Genomic DNA, 26,160 nt, shown 5'->3' on the forward strand with positions numbered 1-26,160 from the left:
TAAGTGGCTTGAGAGCAGAGGATACTCGTACCTGACTACCTTTTAGTGTTATGTTTGTAAAGATTCCCTTTTGACACGTCTGATCTCTTAAGGGCCTCATAAAAACAGTTCTGTATAATCCGCAAGTTTGTCTGTAATGTAGGAGGTTCAAATAAATTGAAATAATCCCATAGAAATATGAAAAAAAAGAAAAAAAATGTTACTAAATATCTGCAACAACTGTTTAAAGAGTAACTCCACCAATTGTACACATTAAAGTGTGTTTACAGGTTTTGGGTAGCACTACTGCAATAAGATGAAGTTGGATAAAGCCTTTAGTGGCTCCAGAGGAAGCTGCATGCAATCTGATGAATTTCCTCCATGGATGTCTCTCAGTAACTTAGTTTCATTGTGTGTAGTGTAGTAGTATAGATGCCAAACTTAAAAAAATCATAACTTACAGGTGCAATAAGTAAGAATTTTAGTTTAAAACATGAAAGACTAATTATCAACACAATGTGAAGAAATAACACATTTGTTATGTCAAAACTTCTATGTACTGTGTTGCAGAGATATCTACTGAGGTTAGCATGCTAACCAGCTAGCCCTTCGCCTGAAAACCTTTTTCTCCTGGCGGTCCAACGCTCCTGCGCTATTGGTGTAGACATCGAGACTCCCCCAGTAGTCTGGTTAGCTGCACGACTAACTGAACTAACAAGGTAACGACAGCTTCAGTTTGCTGCAGGTACAGTGCCCTATATGGAACATATTGACAATTCTTACACGCTGTAGGATTGTGCATTGCAAGTTGTAGCATGAATTTCTTCAAGAAAGTCTGCGACATGAACCGGGAAATGTTTTGAAGTCTTGGTGAGTTGGCATGACAATCTGCAGCAACTGATTCATCCTTAAAATGATTCATTTGTCTGTTTTTCGTAAACAGTGCCTACTGATTACACACACATCAGATCCTGTGTTCTGTCGTGTGTTTACAGCCACAGTTGCACGTAAATCTTTTCTTTTAAAATCCGTCTCTTTGTATTTACAGGATACAGAATAAGCTGTGTTGTAGTTTGCAGGGTAATATAAGCTGCAGTGAGATCTCAGGTTGAGATTGGCCACATTATCATGGAGTGTGTGGGCTTCAGTTGGAGACTGTTGTGAAAACACTTGTTACGTGTGGGGTCTCCCACAAGTCCACATTGGAAAATCTTGTAGGGTCCCCAGTTCAAACCACATTTATTCATGATGCAGCACTGGTGCAGTTCTGTGTGGTTTTAATGCCTTGTTGAGGCAAAGTCTCCATATATCAAACACTATGCCATGCACATACATTGTCCCTTATTGTTGTGCTATATTGTTGCCATATGACCTAACTATTAGTCTTTGAAGCACCACTTTGTTTCTTTTTCTTTGTTTCCCCCCCGCTCTAGATTCCTTATAAGACTCTGCGTCGGTTCCGAGCGATCTATCATTGTCACCCATTTTGGGAAAAAGGGCAGAAAGTTTTAAAAGAGTTTGGATGTTCTCCAACATTTTGGCCTCAGCGAGCATATAGAATCTGTCAGTCCCTTTGTCTTCATCAGCTATAGGAGGATGGCTCTCATTTCCTGCAGATGTCACACACACTATGATGAAGAAAAAGGGCACACTGACGAGACACACACACACACACACACACACAACTCGGAGGTTGCACACATTAGCATGCGGTTAACACCCTTTGCCAAAATAAAAACCCATGAGGCAGAATTAGGAGCAGCTGGAGATTCAGCACTCCCATGTGTTGAAGCCTCTCTGCAACACACACACACGCACACATTACTTACATCCTCCATCCTCTTCACATTGTAGCCACAGGGGCGATATTTCAATGGGACAGCGCGAGAAGTTACCAAAGAACATGTGTTGCGATATCATTTATTTGTAGAATGTGATCGTGTGTTTGCATGTGCAGAGATAAAGTCTAATACACATGAATACCTGTTACGCACACCATGCGAGGACGGAGCAAAAACAAATGAAGTGATGTCATGTCTCAATTCTAAAAGAATGTATTTACTGTTTTCTGTCCCCTTGCATGTCAGCCTGCTTTTAAACATTAGTTTTTTTCTGTGTCATAAGACATTTGTTGAGCTCTCATAAAACAAGATTCTGGCATATCACTGGTCACTATTGTCTCAGTAAGTGCACCTGTGTTATGTGGTATGTGTGTTATGTGTTAATATGTGCAGAAAAAACTTAAAGCCTCAGTTGCGATGATTGTACGGCGCGGTGCCTTAAGCGTAATAGATGTGTGGGAAAGGACTTCTGTAACACATCTTGTGCTGAATGTAACAAGCCTGAAGGTGCACAAGTGTGGTGAAGAATTCATCATATTCGCATGGGTCTCGAAACCGCCTCCATCTGCATATTTGCGTCAAGATCAGGGAGACAATAAGTGTGTTGTCTTGCCAAACTAAAACTAGGATTCCATCAGTGTACGGGATTGGGTCTTTGTCTGGTCCGCCGCTTTAGCTGACTAGACCTTCCTGTTTGCAAACACTTGGGCCGAGAAGTACTTTGAAGATACATCCATTGCAATTGCAGAATGTACAAATGTGGATCAGATTAGTTTGAACGTCAGTTAGCATTTGTCAGCTATTAAAGGGGTCTGGAAATGGACGTCAAAGCAACGTGACAATCAACAGAGTTTTGTACACAAAATGCAGATGCATTCACCAAAATAAAACTGCAGAATTACACAATTGTTGAAAATCAATAAACACTTTGACAGAGAGTACCTTTCAAGTGGTGCCCGTGTGTGATCGCTTGCCATTGAGCAGCACCAAGAAAGTAGCTAAAATTTGTGAATTAAAGAGGCACTTTGTAGTTTGGAGAATAAATTTTAATATTTACAATATTAGTGAGGTAATAATCCAAACTTTGAATAACCAACTAAATAAACAAGCTGTTCTCTGAAGAAAATAAGGCTGCCAGAGCACTGTTTGAAGCTGGAAAGATGGCCGCTGAATATAAACAAAATAAAACCGTATGAATTGTGTTGTTCTTTTAAGGTCAGTTTGATCATTCAGTTTATTCAGTCATGGAAACTAAGAGAGTTTGTTTACTTAGTTTGTTTAGGCATAACAATGCAAAAAGTTGATGTAGCTCTTTATCCTCTGATTAAAATACCTTCCTTGGAAACAACACCTTTAGTTAATTATGTTTTATTATAAAATAGCAATTCAAGTCCAACACACAGCCAGTTTTTTCACCAGGTCAGATCTGGTTTCATAAGCGTACGCTTACCTTCATCCTCTGACTCACCTCTCAACAAACTTGCATCTGGCCTGCAACACATTAGCTCTAGCCATAAATGTGTTTGACAGATTTCTATAGGGATCAAAGGGAAGGAGATGGCGTGTGTGTAGATAACTTCAGCGCTGGACGTCGAGGCTTATAGGAGCCTGAAGAGCAGCACAGCAACATAAATCGAAATCTTATATCTGTTCCGATAGAGTAAAAATACTTTTATTTGGCATTTGGAAATGAATGTAGGCACCAACAGTATGCCTCTTTCAGGCATGTGTTTTACTCTGTATTTTAAACGTGAGTCCTTATGTTATTCATGATGTTGTATGGTTTTTCTACATAAAGTCAACTCTTCTTTTTCACAACAAGTTAAGGTATTGGTAGTTAATTTCTGCCTCTCTTTGTCTCACTGTGGTTTCTGTTGAACATAAAAGCATTTGGTTATAAAATGACCACCACCAACACACTGAAGGCCCAATTCCAAACTGGCTCCTACAAACTTCCCGTACCTTCTTTAACTCAATTTGTAGGTTTTTGTGGAGGGTCTGTCACATCGAGTGTTATTCCAAACCAGTTGGCCTTAAGAAGGAGGTGGTTATAAAGCCCTCCAACACCGAGTCGCCAACACCGACTCCTCTCAAGCCCAGCGTCTCTTTGTGTCTGCAATAGATGAAACGCTGGAATCCTATTTCCAGTGCACTTATTTCCTCAGGAAGATGACTGTCATCTTACATTAAACAGGCATTTAATAGACTTTTGTGTACAAATGATGCAATTGGAGGTTATATTGTATTTTGGAACAAACATGCAACACGTGTTGATTTAATTTGACTTGAATGTACAGTTTCTGTGTCTTGAAAAAAACAAGGACCTAATCAGATTAATCAGAAACATCTCCGCAATGGACCACCATCCTTATCAGAAAGTAGAAGCATGCTAGCACAACATGCTAAATTAAGATGAAAGACTTTAAAAACAGCCATAACATGTCTTTTAGCGATTTGAAATGAGGGCTGAGTGCATACCCCAGACCCTTACATGTTTCTCACTCTCTTCGCAGTACCCCCACAGTCGAGAAAGCTGTGGTTTCGGAGGTATGTGTGTATGTGTATCCCAGTGTGTGTGTGGGAGGGTCTTTGTCCATGGGAGAATGAGTTTAGATGGAAACAAACTTCAGAAAGTGTTTCAAGACAGCGTTTCAAAAGCCTGCTGTCTGATAATGATGATGAGCGCCGTGTTGATGAGGGTGTTGATTGATACCAAACAGATGGCGGGGAGCTTCGCGATAAAGTAGATAAAGCAGGTGATAAAGCAGGAATTTGTATGGAAAAAGGAAATGTGAGACTGATAACCACTGTCCTCTGACTGACACGCCATGTGAAAAATAAAGCCAAGAGTGATGTCCTGTTGTGTACTTGACCAACATCAACCACTTTGATAAATACTGACAGTTAAATGAGCGTGCTTACATAATCTAGCTTTGTGTATCAGTGTGTTTGTGTAACACTCATTTTTTATGCCGAGCAGATTGTGATTTGTGGTATGTGATCAGATTTGCTTACATTACGGTCGTGCTTGTTTCCCCAGCGTGAGTCAAAGAGAAGTGTCTGTCGGGTCAAAAGAATGTGTTTCCGAGTGATGAATGTGGCGTTGCTTATATGTGGTAAAGCGGGCCAACAAGGCTATGGAGTTTCATGCTTGAAGTATGTCAGCAGCGCCGGACTTTAACATGGCTTCCTCGGCATTCACTGATGGTGTCGTTACACTGTAATTTATACGGGCCGAGTGGTGTTTCTGTTTAAAGCGACGGTTGGAGTCTGTAAACTTTTACAGGCTGGCTGCAGTCTGTCTCTGCACCCTATGCATTGCTCTGTCAGTTTGTTAGCATGCGCAAAAGAAAAACTACATACTCAGCTTTGTTGTGTTTCCTGTATGAAAAACCTCTTAACCTTTTCTCATTCCTGGACATTTATGAAACGTTATGCCGAAACACCTATCACAGTCTAGCCCATAGTAAATTCAAGACTGTTGTTGAACAATTTGGAGTACAGGCATGGTTTTTGGGATCTTTTGAAAAATTATAATCAGATCATTTTTTTCCCCCAACCTGTCAAGATCTCTGTAATGGCTTCTGACATGAATCTATATGAGTTTGAATACGCTGTCATTTTAATTGGTTTAATTTTTTGATGCAAAAATAAGCCTGTAACTGCCCCATTAGCTGGAAAATGTAGTGGGTTGACATTAAAATACCCCTTCCTCAGAGTAACGGGGCAAAAACTCATAATAGTTCTTTATTTCATTATGTAACTTTATGCATCTAAAAGAGTCAGAAACAACTGTTAAGTGAAAAAACAGCTTTTTCAAAGAGAAAACTGCATAAAGTTACATACATTTCCAAGTTTATGGCTTTACAAACTGTAATTAAATATTAGTGGATCAGAAATCTCACTTGCTACATGTAAATCAATCATCTGGAGGCTCAGGAGAGGAGAAAGAAGAGAGAGTGGGTCTCTTGTTTACGCAATCAGGTATTGGCTGTATTAGGCTTTAGGGTGGGCATATGCACTCATATATGCTCAAATGAGCTGTCAGTCCAACAGCAATTATAGTTTGTTAGTTGATTATACCCCGCTGATGTGGTTTTATCTTGAAATTGTTGGCATGATTAGAATTTGAGAATCTAAGCTTTCTAACGATGTATGGCATGACTATACACATACATTGTTAGCTTATTATTTGCTTAGCTGGGTTTGTAAAGTTTGGCAAACTAGCTGAATGCTGACTTGTAACAGGTTAAAAATGGAAAAGTTGCAACAAGGCAAAATAAACCGCAAAAACCTGTGTGCAAAAATAGTTTGATTACAACAAACAGAACTTTGTGTGTTTGGACTGTCTGTGTTTGGCGTTTGGCATTATGTGTACAAGTGACACCCATATGTGGTTTCGTGTTTGCTCGTAAGACCTCCACACGATATCAATATCTACCTTTTTCCGGCAAATGAAAAACATGACATGACAGTTTTTCCTAAATGAGGGGCAGCATCAGTGGTTTAAAGCCATAGCTTCGAGCTGGAAAGGATGAGACTGTTTGTTTATGCTGCAAGATGAATAGAAGAGGAAGTAGCGGATATGATATTTGGAGGGAACGTGTATTTATCATATGCAGAAAACAAGGGGGTGGGGGGGGTGGTCGAAGAAAATAGCGTGAGAGGAAGTTTTGCTTCTTCATATGAGATTGATGGCATGGAGGGGAGCATGGGAGCGACCTTGACTTGGTCATGAGAGTGGCGTGAGCTGGGAGAAAGAAAGGGAGAGGCAGTGTCAGTAATCAGTAAACAGGCTCTGGAGTGCCCTTTGGGAAGTAAACACTTAAACAATGAGGCGCTGTGCTATTAGAGCGAATGGCCTTGAGAGGTAAGATAGAGGCAATGAAGACAGATGGCAAATTGGTTGAAAGGGAGAAAAAGGATGTTGGACTTCAAAATGTGCACAATTCAGTAGAGAATTTAGACTAAATAAGCACAAGCATCACACTGTGAGGAACGTTCTTTGTTTTCAGAAAGGAGACTCATCTGCTGAATGGTGTTTAAGCGTAACTATAGACAGCTTGTGAAACAACTTCCCAAAGATTCATGCATAATTTATCTTTTTCATTGTATAGTATACAGCTCTTTACTAAAACGTAACTTTCCTAATGAGACAGTACTTTTTTTGGTTTGATCTGACATCATCACAACATCATATTAACCCTGCAGTCAAGTGTTCAGGTACTCGTTCAGGGCAAGTGCCTACCAGTTCTTTGAATTTCAACAGCCAAAGACCTGGCTCTTGCCTCGGATAACTGGTTCCAGAGTGGCACCAAAACTTTGCTGGTCTAGAACAAAGAACTGTTTAAGTCATGGGCTGGGAGGTTATCGTAACCAAGAGCCAACTAAAATCGTTTATCACTGCCAATCTTAAAATCCAGAGCCAGTATAGAATGTTGCAACTCAGCCATGGGAGTATAAACAAAAGATTTTTAGTATGAATGCCAATTTGAAGCAACAGTAGTCCAAGGATTACCATGTTTGGATGCCAGTGTCTACATGTACAGCCAGGAGCAACACTTGTAGTCCGTAGTTGTTTGTAGAAATGCTGGGAAGTGGTAGGTGTACTCAGTGACTGAATGATGTGATACCACAGTGACTCTCATGCCCGTGGAAAAACTAACCAATTGTTAAATTGTTTGCAGGCAAAAATTTACTATTGTCCGCCATGTTTCTGTGTATTTGATGTTATAGTCCACAAGTTATGAAGCAAATTTTTAACAGACTTGCGGGACATTGTTATGACTTGAGGTGACGCATGAATTTTCCCAGCTGGAAACTCTTTGTCTGATAGTCCGACACAATGTTAATGTGCTACAAAAAGGAATTTGCTTAAGCGATTTGGCCACTCGTCAAAATTTCTGCCCTAAATTGTCTTCTGTCTACATCGCAAAATCACGTCCTTTAGTTTTAATCTCTTTATTTTAAAATGTTAGCCTCTTACCAACCCGAATGCAGATGTGTTGTAACATTGCTCCCAACATTTTTTTCTTCTTCTTCTCCAGCAGCATCTGTCATCGTTCATATCAGTCAGTACTGCCTGAATTATCCTGTAGTCTTTAGCTCTCGATACCACTGATCCAGTCAGAAGAATGTAAACCAAGCACATGGATGTCCTCATTCCGTGGCTTGCCAGGAAATTACCTGTTTACAAAAACTAATGTTCTAATTGACAGTTTCACGGCAGCAGAGCACTCAGGTATTTATCTTCATACACAAGTATGATTTTGACATTTGTGAAGCTGTAATGCAGGTTTGGAAACATAAACAGCGTCTGGTGTTTCATGGGAGTGTGATAGTGTTTATGCAGCTCTTGAAGCGTCAACCTTCATTTGGTTCTCTTGCGGACAGGAAGGTGCTCGTCGGGCCTTAAGGTGTGCAGCTGTGGGAGCTTTACAGGCTTTACATCTGGATATCCTTTTCAACACCGGGGAAGGATGAAACGTGTCTCAGTAAATCAACGTTTATCCAGTGAACATGATTTTGAGTGTTGTAGCCGTCGGTCCTCGTGGCTGCTGCGTCCCATCTGTGAAACATGTCTCCAAATTAAATGATTACAAGTTAATGTCGTTTATAAACAAAGATAGCCTCACGTTCCAGGGGGTTTTCATGTAATGTAGCTCTCAAATTAAAAAAAACTGTGCATCTATGAAGAAACTCAGTACTGTATAGCTTTGTGAGCTTTGAGTTTACCCACCTGATGGTTTGACCAGAACAAAATGCGTGGGCTGACCTTGAATTGCACGCACCATTAATTTCTGTAAATGGGAGTAAAATCTGTGCTGCCAGCACTCAATAAGTGATCCTAAAACAACATCATTTGTCATTTCAGTAATTCAGTGTGGGATTGAATTAAGACTGGTGGTTTTTTTGGTCTTACATTTCCCTAAAGCTGTTTTGGTCATTTAGAGGGGCACTATGTTACTGTTTTCAACCTATATTCTTGAACTGTAACACCTCTCAACAGACAGTTGGCTCTTTGTGATCTCACCCTGCAAAAATTCATATATATCAATACAAATGTAAACAATACTTTCAAATACATCTGGAAACTCATGTTCTGAAGTTTTAAGACTCACATTAGCAGATAATCTGGGCCAAACAATGGTACCATCTGAGGTTCTAGAACAAAATTTTCCATCAGTTGGAGAGATTTAGGATTAAATTGGCCTTTAACTCCTGTAGTCTGAGCCTGGCCTTAGCTCTTACAAACTTCCATTCCTTGAGTCAATACTTCTGTCTCTGTCTCTGCAGAAATTGAATATAGTGTTCTTAATATGTTTTCATTAGTGTATTATTACCTAGAAGAACTGTTTGAATAACCTTATTTAAGGTTGTTTTAGTAGAAATAGGTAATGAATTGATAACTCCCCTAACGACATAATACACCAGACCATTTAAAGGATGAAGTTCCATTTCTTTACCCATTTTAGAAACATTTAGGATGAACAGATTGCAAATCAAGTGAACTTGCAGAGAAAAGTGCTTTCTTATCTTCACCATGCATATTCACGGTCCAATTCAAACTGTAAAAAGGGCCTGCAACATAAAATGTCCGAGAATTGATCACTTCCCTGTCTCTGCTGTGCTGATTTTATGTTTGTCGGCAGTGAGGATGTCAGAGCCTGTAGATGCCAAAAAATCATCTCCGGGCATACTTTTGTGCAATGTGTTGTGTGAACATAGTTTTTATGAGTTTTTATGCCTTAATAAAGCTAATCCCTGAAAGTTGAACACATAAAGCAGATTCCTTTTGGTTTTGCTCTCAGGTGACTTGAAATTTAAGCTACATGGGCAGAAGATTTACTGGTGACGGTTTGAACTCTGCGTGTGGTTTGGTGTTCAGACAGTTCAGCAGACATTGGTAAGTTGTTTCTTCTGTGTGGCAGGGAAACAACCATCAATGCTGTGACCACAAGAGTGTGTGTGTGAAGGAAACTCTGGATGACTCTAGACCATCACGCAGACACTTAAACTCATAGACACACACTTCTGTTCCTCTGCCAGGATAGAATCCACGCCTCACGTAACACGTAACAGAGTTAGGAGACTATCTGTGACACACATGCCTCGCATTACTCCTGGCGTCTTCCTCGCTGTTTCGTAGTGAGCTGCGGAGGTTTTTGTGTGCGTTTCCAGGCTTATCTGTTGAGAGGCGTTCCCCTCTGAGAATCCAATTTGCTCACTTCCACTAAAGTGCTGGCTGGAGTCGACATTAAACATTAAGATAACAGGATTAGGATGAGTGAAGAATCCAACCTTACAGAAATGCGATTCTCCTGTCGTCCACCAGATGGACTCGGTGCTCTAAACGGCCCCTTTGGCTCTTAGCAGGCAGGACTCCCTCCTTGTTAGAAGTGTAAACCTTCAACTTGGATGCATCGATAGCGAACATGTGAATTGTGTCTTCAGCGATCGTCAATAAAACAAGAACAGGCTTTCACAAAACAAAGAAATGAGGGACTGTTTGTTCCCTCTAGTTCTCCTTTCCTGTGGTTTTAATGGTGCCCAGAGAACGCTGTAGAAAATGAAAATAATCATGTGGTCATGAATAAGTAATTGTGCTTTTTTCTTCTCTTTTTTTTTTTACGCGACGAACAAACCGAGAAACAGATGCAGGGGGCAAGTTCACATGGGCACTAAAACAATCACCATGGAGACCAGGATTTAAGTGCGTGTGTGTGCTTTGTGCGGTGAGCGCATGCAGGCTCATGTGTGATGTTTCACAAAAGCTGACCCGACGTCTATTACAGAAGTGTGTCTCTCTCTGCGTAAGGACGAACATGCCTCCATTTGGCGAGCTAAATCGACCGTGTCCGTCTCTGGCCAACTGGTGCTGTGTGATGATAGAGGAACACTCTGGGGTAGGTGTTAGCGATCATCACGCAAGCATCGAGATCTGAAGGCAGAATAGTCTTTATGAATAGAGACAAGCGCCTTTGAATGAATTCCTTAATCTCGCTAAATAAACTGATTCTACAAAGCGATCGTTCTGTAGCTAAGACACAATCTGGGTAAATGATGGCTTCTCCCAGACACTTATTGACACGCTTCCATTTTAATTCAATAAAACGACAGTGTGCCTCTTGAGACAAAGAGTGTCACAGCCTGCTGCAGATTTCTGCCAGTGCTCATTATGCAATCCTAAGCTTTGATAATTCCACCAGTGCACCGTTTAATTAGAAACACATGGCCCTGAGATCGCAGAGGAGTACAGAGCTCCTAATGTCTATGCAGCCCGCACCATGAGTAATTGTTTCTCCCTCGCTAGTGCCGAGCCATTTTTTAACCTGCTGACAGCCAGCAAGCTAGGAGGAGGAGGAGGAGGAAGGAGAGAGAAGATATGAGATTAATGAATCCATATCTTCAGTTTTTATTGTTATTATTCGTCGAAAATGCAGGGTTAGTAAAGTATGTGAGAAGCTTCAGATGAGGAGGCCAGTTCTTTGCTCCTTTTTCTTCCTTTTCGTCCTCCCAGCCAGGAGTTGTTAAGAGTGAGGGAGGTCCCAGGTGAGCTGGAGACCAATGCAGGCTGACATCATGACAGGACACTTCATCAAAGCCTGCAGAGGCTGTTTGGATACCTGCCCGGGCTAAGGAAGAACTGTTATAGCTTCTCCTATATACTGCCAGGCGGAGCAGGAACTCTCTCCACTTCACCGGATATCGAGATTGTGATAGGTCATGTAATGAGTGTATATGCGTGTCTGTGTGTGTGAGAGAGAGAGGGAGAGAGACAAAGTATAGCCATTCTTTTTAACTCTGACCAATTGAGGGTAACTTGTAGACATTTAATCTTTTTCCATTACCTGTCACCCCTTTCGCTCTTCGTCTGGGATAATTGATTTGTTGCCATGGATGTGATGTTACTTTTTGCCCCCTCTTACTTTTGGAGTGTGTTTTTCTCTAAAAAGCTCCTCGAGTCACAAGCACACCATATGCACACACACACACACACACACACACACACACACATACACACAGCAATGCTCTAACAGGAGCAATGATTATACAGGAAAGAACTGATTCAGTGGAAGTATTTAGTCACCTCTTCTACAGCTCAAGGTGAAAAAAGATTTTTACTCACGGAAGATGAACAAAAGAAATGAAATGGAGTAATTACACTGTATTAAATAAGTATTAAAGGTGCAATATGTAAGAATGAATAATGAACTGTTGAAGTTAGCATGCTAACCAGCTAGCCTATAGCCACCTCACAGGGTGACAGTCAGAAACAACACCAACACCCACTCAGAGCTCTCAGACTGGGCAGAGTCAAGTTATACAACTGCTAACAGCATAGTTAAATGTGCCTACAAGCTAACTGCTAAAGTTAGCAGCAGTTAGTGGTTACCTTGATAATATGCTGCCCCCTCTCATGTGGCTAATTCTTACATATTGCAACTTTAATGTGATGACATGACAGCTGAAACAATTAGTCAATAATCAACTAGTCAGGAGATGGAAAACTCCTTTTCTTAAGCAAAACAGCCAAATATTTACTGATTTCAGTTTCTTAAATGTGAGATCTGCTGATTTTCTCTCTTCATATGAATGTAAAATTAACTATCTAGACTTAGACAACTTTTGTAATCCTTTTGGGAGGTTCCATCAATTAAACAGAAGCTCCATGTCACACACAGCACTGTTACACACATAATCTATGGGGTTTTGACAGTTTTCCACACAAGCAGGCAATTTGAAGACACATCAGTTACCATTTTTCATCATGTATGCCTCCATACCAGTGATAGCTAGTGTTACAGGCCTGATGTTTTCATCTGTCCCATTATCGTAAATGCGATATCTCAGGAATACGAATCAGCGAACTTCTGGATGAACTGATGAGAGTTAGGTGCCGTTATTGAAATGGTACTTCTCGGTACTTGAGTATATTTTCAACGACTTTTTACTTGGCAACATTTGCTATTTAAACCTTAGTTATAACTGGTCTACTTTGAATGCAGGGATTTAGTGTAAGCGAGGGCCACCTCGACTACAGAGGCTGAACTGCCAGCTGCATGCCAGAAAAGGAACAGCAACTGATGGTGGAAAAAACTCTAGAACAATTGCAGCTTCCAGCAACATTCTTCTGCCACATCTGGCCACACTTTTTACACCAAATCCTGAAAAACACAGCAGTTACATAATGAAAGGCTTGGTGTGCCTCTTGAAAAACACTAGTAACCACTGCAAGAACATTTTAACATGTTCATTTTTCATGTATAATTTTATGATAATGACTTTTAAATCAGCTAACCTAACTTTGATAATTGCAATTATTTTAAAAAATCAAACATTTTAAAATGCAAATAAACTGGATACTTTGATTAGGTTTCTTGATATAAATTTTCACTTTGACTTGAGCACGTTTTCTTTGAGTAATTATTCTTTTGCTCAAGGATAGATTTTCAGCACTCCATCCTCCGCTGATGACTGAACACATTTCCTTCGAGGTGTCAATGGGCAACACCGCGAACACAAGGTTTAATTCTTTGTGAGTGGATTTCTACTAGTCATTCATCCTCGTGTTGAACTTTGCCACCCCGTGTTCCACGCCTATCTCCTCTTTGTCAGATGTCAGTCATTCCTGGCCAGCGGCTGCCACCCCGCTGGGTGGTGTGTAAGCCGAACTCTAATACCCACAGCTGTTCACAGATGGAAAGATGGAGGGAGAGGGAGCGAGAGGGGAGGAGAGCGGAACTTGATCGGCTTCTCAAAAGTCTCAGCAAACTCTCCCTCCGTGTGTCTTTCTCTGTGTTCCGTCCAGAATAACCATTAGCTTGCTGTGGTTGGAGTCCCAGCTCACATGACTCAAGTCCTCCTCTGTGGGAGCTAACTGTTTGGCACCTCGCACTTGTGGGTTGGTGATGTCACAGATCCCTGCGGCCCCTGGTTGTCATCGGGAGCCGGACTCCGGGCTGATGTCACACAAAACTGGCGTTGTCGGGAGCTCGAGCCGCTGACGGACAGCTTGGTGTGTTTGTATGGCACAGATGGTTGGGGACGGGAGAGGGGGAGGCGGACGGGGGACATGGGTGCCAGCATGGAAGGTGGCAAAGACGCGTCTTATCAAGTGGTGCCACATGCGGCTCTGATGCGCCATTGTGACAGGACGTTTTTCTTCCTTTCATCTAATTTAGTCTCCTATTGTCTATTTTTTCCCTATTGTACCTCCTCTCTATAAAGTCATTAATTAATTTCTTTTTGGCCTGTGCCTTTTTTTTTTTTGCTCACTCTCGCTTGTTCTTTGTCTCTCTCTCTTTGTCTTCCTTGCTGTCTTTCCTCTATCTCTTTCAATTTGCCGGCGTGTTTGTGGTGGTTTATCTGAGTCTCTCATCAGTGCTCTCTGTAGCTCCTGCGACTGTCTCCTCCATTTCTAATTTGAATGCTTTTTAATCCCTCCCCTTGTCCTTCTCTCAGCTCCTCGTGTGTTGTTTCCCTCTCTCTCTCTTCTCCTCTCTCCTTCCATCCATCCCTCCCGTTATTCTTTGTCTGGGATTGTGTCTTTTTCCCCTTTGTGTGCTCTGACAGGCCTCTTCCTCTCATTGATAGTGATGGCAGGCTCAACCCCACTCCATAATGCTGCTGATATTTTTCCCACTGGAGACCCCACTGTTGCTGCTGCTGCACTCCCCTGCATCCGTTAAATAAAAAAAAAAGGGGGGGGGACAGAGACACCCCTCCTCCCTCCCTCCAGATCCATACTTCTCTGTTTCCTGTGGCTCTGCCAAGCTTCTACTGTTCAGCAGGGGAGCAGTTCAACAAGACTGGTTTGTTTTGGAGAGTCACTGGGCCCCAGCCTCATAGAGATTAATCGTCAGAAGGACTGGGATGACATTTATGAGCCATGGACTGGAGGATAGAAGAAGGGGAAATAGTACGGGTAGTGGTGTTGGATCAAATGTGACCCTTTTCTAACACACACAGCCACTTCAGAAAGAAACCTTTTGAGAGACAGAATGAGGACTAAAGTGTGTTTGTGGGTCCGAGAAAGAGGCCACATCTATGTGTAAGATGAAGTCACCATCTATGCATCTGCGAGTGGTCACTCTGATTGATGGCGACAAACTCAGAGCCAGCCGAGTGTTAAAGTAACTCAATCAAATAATTCATTTCTTGGCTGTTTGCCCAGAGTAACCATTAATACATGTATCGACACGGCCTTCAGTTAGAAATCATAACTGAACGCATACACAGCAGTCATGAATGCATCCATAAATGTCTCCAATTATATCCGCCTTCCACAGAATGATGAATACCGCTCAATGCCCGTTAAAGCATGTTTACTCTATTCTGCACTATAACATGCGTAACGCATTGCTACAGAAGCCATCTAGGGGAGAAGTTATCAATACAGAGCCAAATGAGAATGGATCTGAGAAGAGTAAGAACATGCACACGGCTCTCTCGCCGCGTCTAGCTCCATCACTCTTCACGGCCGCGTGATCAATGGGGGCCGAGGCGGTGTAGCCAAGCTGCTATCCATTCTCATTACTGACACCGCTGTCCACTGCTGCTTTCTCCCCACTGTCCGCCAGAGGCTGAGAGGGAGAGAGGCTGTCAGAACACGCTGTCGAGTGGATTTGCAGTTGTGCTGAAGGAAGGCTTTAAGTTGCCATGTTCTTCGCAGTGGAATTAGCGCCTTTTACTGTGCGCCCTTCGACTGAACTTATGTGTCTTCAGCAAGTAGTGAGGAACCTGCACGGTTGTGTTTGCATGAGCATCACAGAGGATTAAACTTTCTCTCTCATACCGTACATTCTTTTTTGATGCACTAAATCTAGGATACATTCCCAGTGTACGTACATTTCAAGATATGGTGTGTACAAGGATTGAACCTCCAGTTTCGAGGTTTATCACAATATTACAAAGATTTATAGTAAACTACACTCAAACATGATTCTGTCTCTTTATACTCTATAAGCAATGTAAGAGAAAACACAAACAAAACAAAATGTATGTGTTTATTGCCTGGAAATAGGAGGAAAAAATGGGGTACATGTCCCCACAATCCTCCTGATAAAAGGGCACTACATGTATGCAGGGGCATCGGTGTACAGAAAGTCATGCGGTATTTATAGTGAAGAGAGATCACACATTGGAAAGGCACCCTAGAGGGCAAATTATCATGTTTTATGTACCAGAGGGGCATCTAAGAGAGGACTTGAATTAGCATTGAGGTTTCACCCTGGTAATGATCATCCTTTGTTTGTGTTTGAGTTTTAAATCTGGCTTTTTATGTCACTGGCCTTCGTTGGGAAAGCAGTCCGAAGTAAAACAGTAAGCACGCACTAGGCCTGTGAGAGCTTCCCAGTTGTTGTCTGGACATTTCCATCAATAATAAAGTCGATTCCAGTGGGTCTTCACCTCCTCGACTGGTGGGAGCAGATGAAGACATTGACACATGAAGACACATGACAGGTGTTTTTGTTGCCAAAGTCGGGATTCACAAGGAAAACTGGATGTTACTGGATGTAACTCCGGTTCTGTGAGCACATATTTAGCCCTCTAGGTGAACGTTATCACAGCCACAGTGAAACACATAATTTTTAATATGCTGAAACATTTAAGACAGTGTTGCAAATTCCATGTCACGGCTGAATGGGACACCTGTGACTAATGAAACTGGGATACCACCCATCTGTAGTGTCTGCATGTGTTTATAGTCTGCAATTTGTAGATTAGTCTTTGTGTATTTGTTGTACAGTATCTCCAACACTGAAAACTAGAGCGAGGGCATGCAATGAGCATGAATGGCACGACTTAAGTGGCCCTTTGTGCTTGTCCAGTGAAGTCCTGCAGAGTTAAGATTATCGTCAGCCCCTCTATAAAAAACATTCCTCCTTCGTCTTTGGAGCTGTCTGAAGTAAGCAGAGTCTCGCTGATTAAATTCTGTTTTCCACAGATTCCATGAAGTCATCTGTGTCACATCGGGAGTAATTGCATGTGATGCACACATGTATGCGGAGTGCACATACACACATATGTTTGTGTGTATACAGGAACGGGGGCGTATGGATATACATTCGCAACACAAAGGGGCTTCGTACAAAGAGCCTATATGTGCATCTACTATAGCCTGCAGATGTTCAGCTGCAGACAAGACACAAGTGTTACGTAGCCCGGTCTGTTGATTCTCAATAACTGGAGCTTCTGTAAGGGAACATGCCGGCACCAAAGATACATCATGTCATGTCTTAATTGAATTATTGTGGAATCCTAAACATCCGTGCTTGTTTGTCTTGGTTGAGTTACATATTCATCACAATTATGTCATCTTACAGTCCCGACACAGCCCCTCTACAAACAGCTCCATTGTGAGTTGGAAGCCTTTCGGGGGCAGGAGGGATCAGGGTAATTATATTGAAAGGGTAAATTATTTTTTTTAAACACATCACAGTGCTGTTGTCATGTATGAAGCTAATTGTTCTGGGAGCAAGAGACGTACTACTTTGGGTACAAGAAGCCTTTTGTTTTACTGTGTTGTCTGGTGAAGTCAAATGCAGAGCTGTTTAAACTGCCAGAGACATTTGATTTGAGTTTAAAAGTACTAGTATGACATATGGCTTGATCCTCAGGGCTTTGTGGGTAATTCAGACATGCCAGAAGCTATGGGAATTGCCAATCAGGAATGTTCAACACTGACACATCTTCCCTCTGCAGAACTTTTTTTTCCCAGTTGTGGTAGCATAGAGTGACCTTTGAAGCACCACTTGTAAGGTGATTCATATCATATCCACGTTGCACCTGTGTATAAGGCCAATATCGTTACTCACCCATGAGAAAAAGGAAGTAATGAAATCTTGCATCTGGACAATTCTAGCAAAACAAAGCACCGAACCTGCTGCACATACATAATATCACATTGTGTTGTCATGTAAATATTTTCAAGTAATCCAACAGTATTCCTCTTTTATTAATCCCAAGTGAATGGTTATGACTGAGAACCGGCCACAGAGGCAACTCCGCGCATGAAAGGTGATATCGATTTTGATGAATGCCAAATGCGCGCTGCTGGAAATGGGAGCAATTTCACAAGAGCCGAGGGCTGCGTTAAAGCACGGTGTGTCTCTGGTTTCAACCAGTGTTCATTTGGGAAGCGCTGCATTCGATTCATTTGTCCCTATGTGTCGTTTCATAGACAGGGCAGGTTACTGATGGTTGTAGCAGCGGAGCCGTTCTCCATCACGGCTGACGGGTGTGACAGTAATGCAGACTGTAGCTGCTAATGGGACCGCAGGGACTTTCCGCTGTGTGTGACATCAATCAGGGTCCTCAGCATGCTCACTCAAATGGCCCTCCTCATTCACTCAACACATAGCAGATGTCCCAGTCTGATCCTCCAGCACACGGCATAAATAATGCCAAATGCATGCTAATGATGTTGGTCTGTTGCTTTGACAAAACAATTCCCCATTATGGCTACAAATGGCTGCAAGGTGTTGGGCGTGGTCCTGCATTCCTTCCAACGCTGTTTAAGGAGAATTCAGAGTTTCCTCTGCAGTTTTTATATTTGTCTGTTTGAAATGAAACCCCAGAGTACTGTGCACCTTATTAGTTGTTGACAGATTGAGTGGTTTATTGTAATAAGTAGGAGTTCAGAATAGTGGTGTTTGTTTTCCTGTTAAGTTTGATTATTAAGTCCTGTAGAGAGTGTTTAGCATGTGTTTGCTTTTGGGATAAAATGTGTTTGGTAGGGTGACCTGCATCTTGCTATATAATAACTAAGCATCACCAGAGCCTGTGATATTGGAACAATGGTAATTCACGGAGGGCGGGCCATAGCACGACATGCTGAATACCTAATAATCAAGGTGGCACTAATAACTGCAACGTCCGCCTCTGGCATCGTGGACCGTTGTTATATGTCATCCTCTATCTCAGTGCTTTGTCACCTCTCCTCTGTCTGCACCATTAACACAGAAGCTGTCTAATGGGGTCTTTTCATGCCACTTTTCCCATGCCTGGGATGGACCGTTTCCAGAGTGCTCCACCGCATTAGACATCTGCTCTATTTTACCATTTCATTCACCTTCCGCTGTTTTGGGAATCAAGTTAAAGCTATTGTTTGTAGAGTAATGACACTGATAATTTTGGTTTCCCGGGTTTAGGTCTTTTGGTCTGGTTGGTCTATCCAAAAAACATATGCGATGAGTTTGAGATGAGACTTAAAGATCAATGATATTACAAATAGGAGCTTCAAGCCAAGTGTTGGTGAAAACTCAACATTTCCTGATGTTGCTACTTCAAAGTAAAAGTGTTTGAATAACTAAATAACTGAGAACTTAATTGTGAAAGAATTTACAGGAATGGAAACACGTCTGATACTGATTTAGTGGAGCTTTGTGTAGCTATTCTTTGAATATTTACAGCCACTCCGGTGACCACCGTTCAAGACATTATTGTGTCATAATTTATAGACACACCCACAACGCCAACTGAGACAAACTGGGCCAGCACATGTGTATGGAAAGCCCCGATAGGTCTCATCTGTTGCTGTTTCTTAATAAAGGCATTACAGTGGTTTTCCCTGTGAAAGGCTTTTAATATAAAGCAAAAGCAGGAGGCGGTTGTCCTTGAGGTCAAACAAACTCATTGAATGCCTTTCCTGCCTCGTAACACATTTGCAAAACAGATTTTTCAGTGTCGAAACCTGCTGTTTTTTACCTCCCTGTTTACCAGTGTTCTGTTTTCTTTTTCCCTGCTGTTGTTGGCACATTGCTGCATTTCATGGTGCGTTACCACCACCTGTAGATCATTGGAATTTTGTGCAAAATGTACTACTACTACTACTTTTCGAAAGCTGCACTAGGCGCCTTTAACCGCAGTTTACGCTATTCTCACTCTTATAGCAAATAAAAGCACGCAAATCGTGTTGTCTGATTGTTGGTGGGTAGCTGTCAAGTAGGCAAACCTAATGAGTATGATATATATTCAAAAGCTTCCAATAAAGAACAATTATTTACTATTATAAATTGTAGATTCATGCTTAATCATCCACACTTAAAAAGTTGGATGCAGTTGTTTCTGCGATGGAGCACATATCCCACTTTGGCTCACCTTACTGCATTGTTCCACCAGAGGACAGTGGCCAGTTTGTGGGGGTCCCAAGGGGTCCCTGTATGCACTAAAATGACTCACCTTCACAAAGGAGGCCACAAGTTCTACGGAGTTAGCCGAGATGTCACTTTATTCTCTCCCTGCTACTTTGTCCCTCTGGCCAGGTGCTGAATCGACACACCAGTGTCTGTTGGAGCGAAGCATCGATCCCTCCCCCCAGTCAGCATGTCCTCAGGGGGGGAAGGAGAGAGGGAAGAGAGCGATATGCTTAGAGCAGCATAGCCCCTCTTGTACTAAAAATGCTGAGACAGAGAGGAGATGCGCTGATCTGTGTAAGATACACTCCTGAACACCGCATGATGGACGCGATAGACTGTAACCTTTTGGCAAAGTTTCAAGGTGTTCGGTACATCAGTGCAAACAGCTTTCTATCTTGTCGCGGCTCTTGTTGCGGTTGTAATCTGTGTGTGGAGGGCACAAAGCCTTTATTCTGACAGTCCAAACAGCTGCATCCTGCTGCCCTGTCTACTCCCTGAAGGATTGTGTGGTCTATTTTAACACTACCTGTCCTCCATGGGTGCATCACAGCATCTTTTTTTACTGTCACCTCAACCCCTTTTGTCACAGCGTACCTGCTCATTTCCTTCATTTCCACAGTGACACCAGATTAAAGGCTCACGATTTCACCACAATCATTCCCACCCCTCTTCACCCATAGAGGGAGGGCCTATTCTAGTCCGTCCCCTCCCCCTATAGGCTGTAATCACCCTGAGAATGGGGTAATTAGGGCCACTGTAGGGTAATTACCAGAGCTTGAGTTGTTTAATTACGGCCTTGTCTGGAGCTGTCTGATGCCAGTGACAGTAGAGGCTCCACTCACTGATGGAGTGATTTCATCCTCTTGACTGCAGCAGCATGTGAGGCACATGCGAGAGAGGAGACTCTGTGATAGAATGAGTGGGCGTGAGTGGGAGGGATCGCGGGAGGTAAATTGAGAGGGAGAGTGAGAGGTGTGAGCAAAAAGCAAAAGATCCAGGGTTGAAAAATGTACATGTCAACAATAGAGAGGCGAGGCGATGTATAACAAAGCAAAGCGGAGTTCATTTCTGAACAGCAGTGAATGGTTGTGTGATGTATTTCAGCTGGGTTCTTTTCTGCTGGTATTTGTTCTTGTTCTTATTATTCCTCACATGATTTATTGGAGCTCCTCATTACTTTGAATCATCAAAAAATGTGGTAGAGCAGCTGAGACGGTGCACAGTTCACTTGCATGTAAAACACAAACAGAAAAAACTAGAGTGACCGTCTCCTGGCTGTATGTTGTTCTGAAGCCATGTTGTTGAATAAAGGCCAGAACATTTATTTGTAGAACAATGTGATGTGTTGAAATTTTACCTTTTGGATGTACATTTCTCTAAACTATGTCATAATTATCATATAGACGGTCAAGTAACCGTTATGGTTAACACACAAAGGAATCCAAATGCAAGATACATGCAGACAGGCTGGTAAACAAACAAAAGGTGAGCTTGAATAACAAAGCTGAAGACCAAACTCAAAATCCAGAAATCAAAAGCATGACAGCAAGTCAACTAAAGGCTGCCAACAGAAGGAAACAAAAACAGAGGAAGAAGGCAAATCCAAGAATTATTAGATCCCAATATTACATAAATTCAAAAAGGTACAAACCAAAGAAGCACACAAGGAACGCAGACCGAGGACTGATTCAAGCACACAGGACAGACGAACTGAAAACAAGTAATTGAAAATTAAAAAAGGCTTGAATATACAGGGACTTATTAACTAATGAATCACAGTTAAACAGGAATAAAGGTGGGAAGGATGACGGAATTGAAAAGGAAAACACAAAGAAATAATCAAAAACTCAAACCATGACAGTAACTACTAAAAAAGTGTTTTGAGGTCATAGTGACTTTTCACATTTGACCACCAAAATCCATTGAGTTCTTCCTGGAGTCCAAGTGGATGTTTGTACCAAATTTGAAGAAAGTCTGTCAAAGTGTTCTTGAGATATCGCAATCATTAGATGGGACATACAGATAGACAACCTGAAAACTTGCCGGGGCAGAGGCGACGATTGAAAGATTGGTTTTGGCTCCTCTGAAGTGAGCTAATGTTATTTTGTCTGTTTTAATATTTGGAAATACAGCACAGAACAAAAACAAGCAACTTGAAGATGTCAGAGATGGCAGAGGCTAGTCTGTGTTTTTCACCTACACTGGACGTTTTCTGATATATTTGAGATGTAGTTAATTAAATAATTAGAAAGATAATTGACGGATGTGTCTATAATGAAAATAATCGCTAGTTACAACTCTTTGTCTTGTGTTTGTAGATCTATTTGACAGAAACATGGGAAGAAAGAGTGAAAGTGTTGGCAATTTCAGTGGTTTTACATTACATTATTACATTAGTCACTTGGCAGTTTGTTTTGGCCCTATTTTGTTAAACTTAAAATGTATAAACTTGTAATTCATTTTGGTGGCCATAAGAGGGCAACATGGCAAACAGGTGTCCCATTGGCAGCGCGACAGGTTACTTCTTAAAGACCCACACATGAACGTGACTGAGAACACCGGGGCCTCCCTGTCATCTCTTCCAATGGGCCATGACGTCTAAGGACGGCCTTTTGGACTCCAACAGTAAAGAACCTGTGGACCTAAAGATTTGTGGGGCAGAGGGCAAGGGGTCACTCCCCAAACTAGGGGAGAGGAATTCTCCCAGGCGGCCTGACATTCCCCCCAAACGGAAAGACGACTCTGTCTGCAAAGTGTCTTGGACTGATCCCAAAATAGTGCGTGGTCAGACGTTTCCCGCCACCTACAATTCTCACCTTAAAGCCATGTTTTTACATTTTGACCACACACACCTACCAGAAGGCAGCAGACCAGTTTTTGATTTCGTCCATACTCATCCAACATTTAAGTCCGGTGTGGTCCGCAATTGAAAGGATCTGCAGGACATATTTTTGCATTTGTGTTTACTAAACACCAACCTCTCCAAATGTATGATCTTTACGACTGGTGATTGAGAGCGTCTTTGATGGCGTGATGGCCGATTAAATCTTTGTTCGGATTCCAATGAGTTGCATGTGCGCTGTGTTTGTATTTCCACTGTACCGGAGACCCCTTGTAACTCAAAACACCAGATGGAGATGTAAAGCCAGAAAATATTTCCTGACAGATGTGTCGATTGACAGTGGCCCTTTGACCTTTTGACCCTCGACCTCCTCCTCTCATATCACTGGGTTTAGTGGCTTTGACCCTCTTTTTTAGTGCCCTGTTGGTATTTTTGTGTTGGTTGCAGGAAGTGTTCGGTGAAGCAACATTTAAGCTCAACTGCGGCCTTTCTGAGGTTTGAATGACAGGCATGTGTTTCATATCTTGATCTTCAAACAGAAGAGTTACAGTTACACATGTGACATACTATCATTCTTCAGGATATTTGCCATGATGCTCGGCAGATGTTACAGCATGACAGTGGAATACCATCGGGAGAGGATGGTGATAAATGAACAGGCTGCTGATGAACCACAGGAATCACCCCTGCGAGAGGACAAGGATGACTGACTGTGGCACCCTTATGGTAAAAACCACAAGACCTTAAACCCGTGACCCGCTCAATAGCTCACTGAGCTTTTATTTGTTTTCAGTGAGTGTATATTAACACTCCATGAACGCCCGTCAGGTGGAACCATCGGTCATATGAGTGTAAAGAGAGGAGACACCAAAGGCTTGTTGGGAAGTGCTATTTCCAGATGGCCTCGCCCTCCTTGGCGGTTACGACGCTGGGTCGGATGGACGACCTCAAACATCTTTGACACTCTGCACTCACTATCTCTGTCACCAAGTCTGCTAATGTTTCTTCAAGGATGTAGAGACGTTACAATTTGGCCCAGGTACACTCAGGAGTCATTTTTAGACTTTGTTCGCACGGTGTTCAGGTTTATTTCTGAGGGAGGATACAGGAACAACAAGCACCTTTTTCTGCGAGGGCCTGTCCGTGTGTTCTGGATTACCTCTGATGTATTTTCCATGCGTGAAAATATCCGTTGAATTTGACTGTGAAACTGCTTGAATTTGATTGAACTCCCTTGCCTGTGTAAAAAACATTGTGAGCAGAGGAGTTGTAAAGCTGTTTGTTTGCTTTGATTGGCTGAGGATTGATCGCTCAACATATAATTAGTCGCTTCCAGCATAATTACTCTTTCAGTGTCGAAGTTCCCATACAGAAATAACTCGACTCGATTTAGAACAGATCTCTTTTGCCAACATGTTTGCTGCTTACGTATGGTCACCTGGCAGATTTTCTCCAAGTTCAATAGCGCCTTGCTGTCTCATGGGATTTATTTCTAAACAAAACACTCTTCTTTCGAAGCAATTTCAAAGCATTTGAAAGAGGAAGAGGAACTTCATATCAGTGACCTTCCTCAGTTCCAGCTATATCCTGCATCCGCCTGTGAGTCTTCTCTCCAATTAGCGAGAGAAAAACAACCTAGCTCAGAGGACTGAGACAAATTCAATCGTGGAGTGGAAAAAAGCAGCCTCTGTGTTTGATCTCAGCAGGCAACAGCATAAAGAAACCTTCGCTGAAATGTGTTATCTTTAGAATAGACTGCAGCCTCACCTCCTCCACCTCAGTGACCTTGTCATTTGGCTCTCCAGTTTATCAGAGGAGGGAGTGATGTCAGCACTCATCCCTTCTTCACCATAACAAGGAGTGAAAACCAGACTCTCCCGCAGCCAGTCGGTTAGAAATAATTAAAGTGGAGGCTCGGTGATTTAACAGGAGACCACTGATCGATAATGGCCTGCAGACTGAAAATGCTGGGTAGGTTTTTTGCAGAAAATAAAAATAAAATAAAGAGCCCCTCTCCGCGGATTCTGATGTGTTTCCAGCGTCACACTAGGGTCGGTGTAATGCAGTTTGCTGCCAAAGTCTAGTTTTTAATTGGCTCCCTTGTGTTGATCATTGGACTGTTCTCTCCTGGACTCCTGAAGCAGCAGTACAGTGCTATTGCCTTGCTGCCTATTAGAACAGACAGTTTCGCATCCATCACTTAATGTCCACAATTTCTCTGAGACTCTGAGACATGTCTACTTTCTCTCGCGATTTCTGCTCCGTTGTCCCTTTGTTTAGGCTGTATGGACATATGCAGAATAGCATTGACCCCGTCCTCTAGTGTCTGTCAATCAACACAGTGCCTGTCCTTTGTGCATCACGTCACTTTTGCCGAGCGCCTTTAGCGGAGATGAAAAAGCCATCTGACCCCTTTTAAAGTGGAGCTCCGCTTGCAGTCCTGTGATCGCTCTACCATTTGTGCCCTTCCCCATGGTTTGGGTTTGCCCCCACATTTCACGGCTTCAGACACTCTCACTGAGATCAAACTCCCAAAGTGGAGACCCCTCGCTGGGACTCCCTCAGAAAGTGCTAATGACCCTGTTTGTCTGAAGAGAAACCTGCTCTTCCTCCTCCCCCTGCTCAACTCTTACTTTATAGTGATTACTTTGCCACTTGTGCCCCACTTGTACGACCTTAACTGCCTTAAAGGACGGAGGATGGTTGAACTTTCACTGTAGGTCAGTGTGTTCGGTGGGAGAATAGTGCTGGTCTTGTTTTGTAGGGAACAGACGGGGCAAACACCTGCTGACTTGATGACACAGGTGCTGACATGTCAGCGAGCATGTCATATAGTGTAGATTTCTATATTAATACTTGTTAGGCCTACAGCTTTGCATGTAGAAACTTTTTACTGTGTCAGTTTGATAAACCCGCCAGGACAAAATACTGTCAGTAGGAGAGCAATTAAATGTTAATGTTGGTGCTGGCTGGCTGTTCACAGCCTGAAAATAAATCAAAAAAATCTGTGTAAATCCATCCTAAATCGCAACATGACAAAAGACCAGCTGTATCACTTCCATCTGGCCTTGTTTCAATAACACAAACTATGTCAGGAATCTGATATGAGAGCTGTGGCTGTGTATCCGGTGTTTTGCAGTGATGCGTCTTTCCTCTATGTCAGCGGTTAGGATCGCAGAGAGATCATCTGAACTCCGATGATGCTTTCCTGGGCTCGGACCAACTCTGCATTATCCATGAGACTTGAATTTGCCGCTCCCCGCCCCCTCTGCTTGAGGCCTCACATTACCATGAGCCCACAAAGTAATTTGTAGACAGATAATTTCAATGACCTCTGACAGCAACTACACTTTGT

The 26,160-nt window shown here is 42.3% G+C and overlaps 1 protein-coding gene across 4 annotated transcripts in view; it reads left to right on the forward strand.

Moving 5' to 3' along the window:
* sema3aa (sema domain, immunoglobulin domain (Ig), short basic domain, secreted, (semaphorin) 3Aa) overlaps positions 1-26,160 on the forward strand; it is a 116,740-nt gene that overhangs the window by 6,057 nt on the left and 84,523 nt on the right. The window contains exon 1 of one of the 4 annotated variants that reach the window (XM_037121156.1): positions 573-698. The exons of 1 other annotated variant lie outside the window; for it this stretch is intronic. The gene's annotated coding sequence lies outside the window, so the exon portion shown is untranslated. Of the gene's footprint in view, positions 1-572; positions 699-23,397; positions 23,532-26,160 lie in introns of those variants that run through there. 2 more of the 4 variants (XM_037121152.1, XM_037121153.1) reach the window with 2 other exon arrangements.

This window comes from Acanthopagrus latus, chromosome 14 (genome assembly GCF_904848185.1).
Source record: "Acanthopagrus latus isolate v.2019 chromosome 14, fAcaLat1.1, whole genome shotgun sequence".
NCBI classification, from domain to species: domain Eukaryota; kingdom Metazoa; phylum Chordata; class Actinopteri; order Spariformes; family Sparidae; genus Acanthopagrus; species Acanthopagrus latus.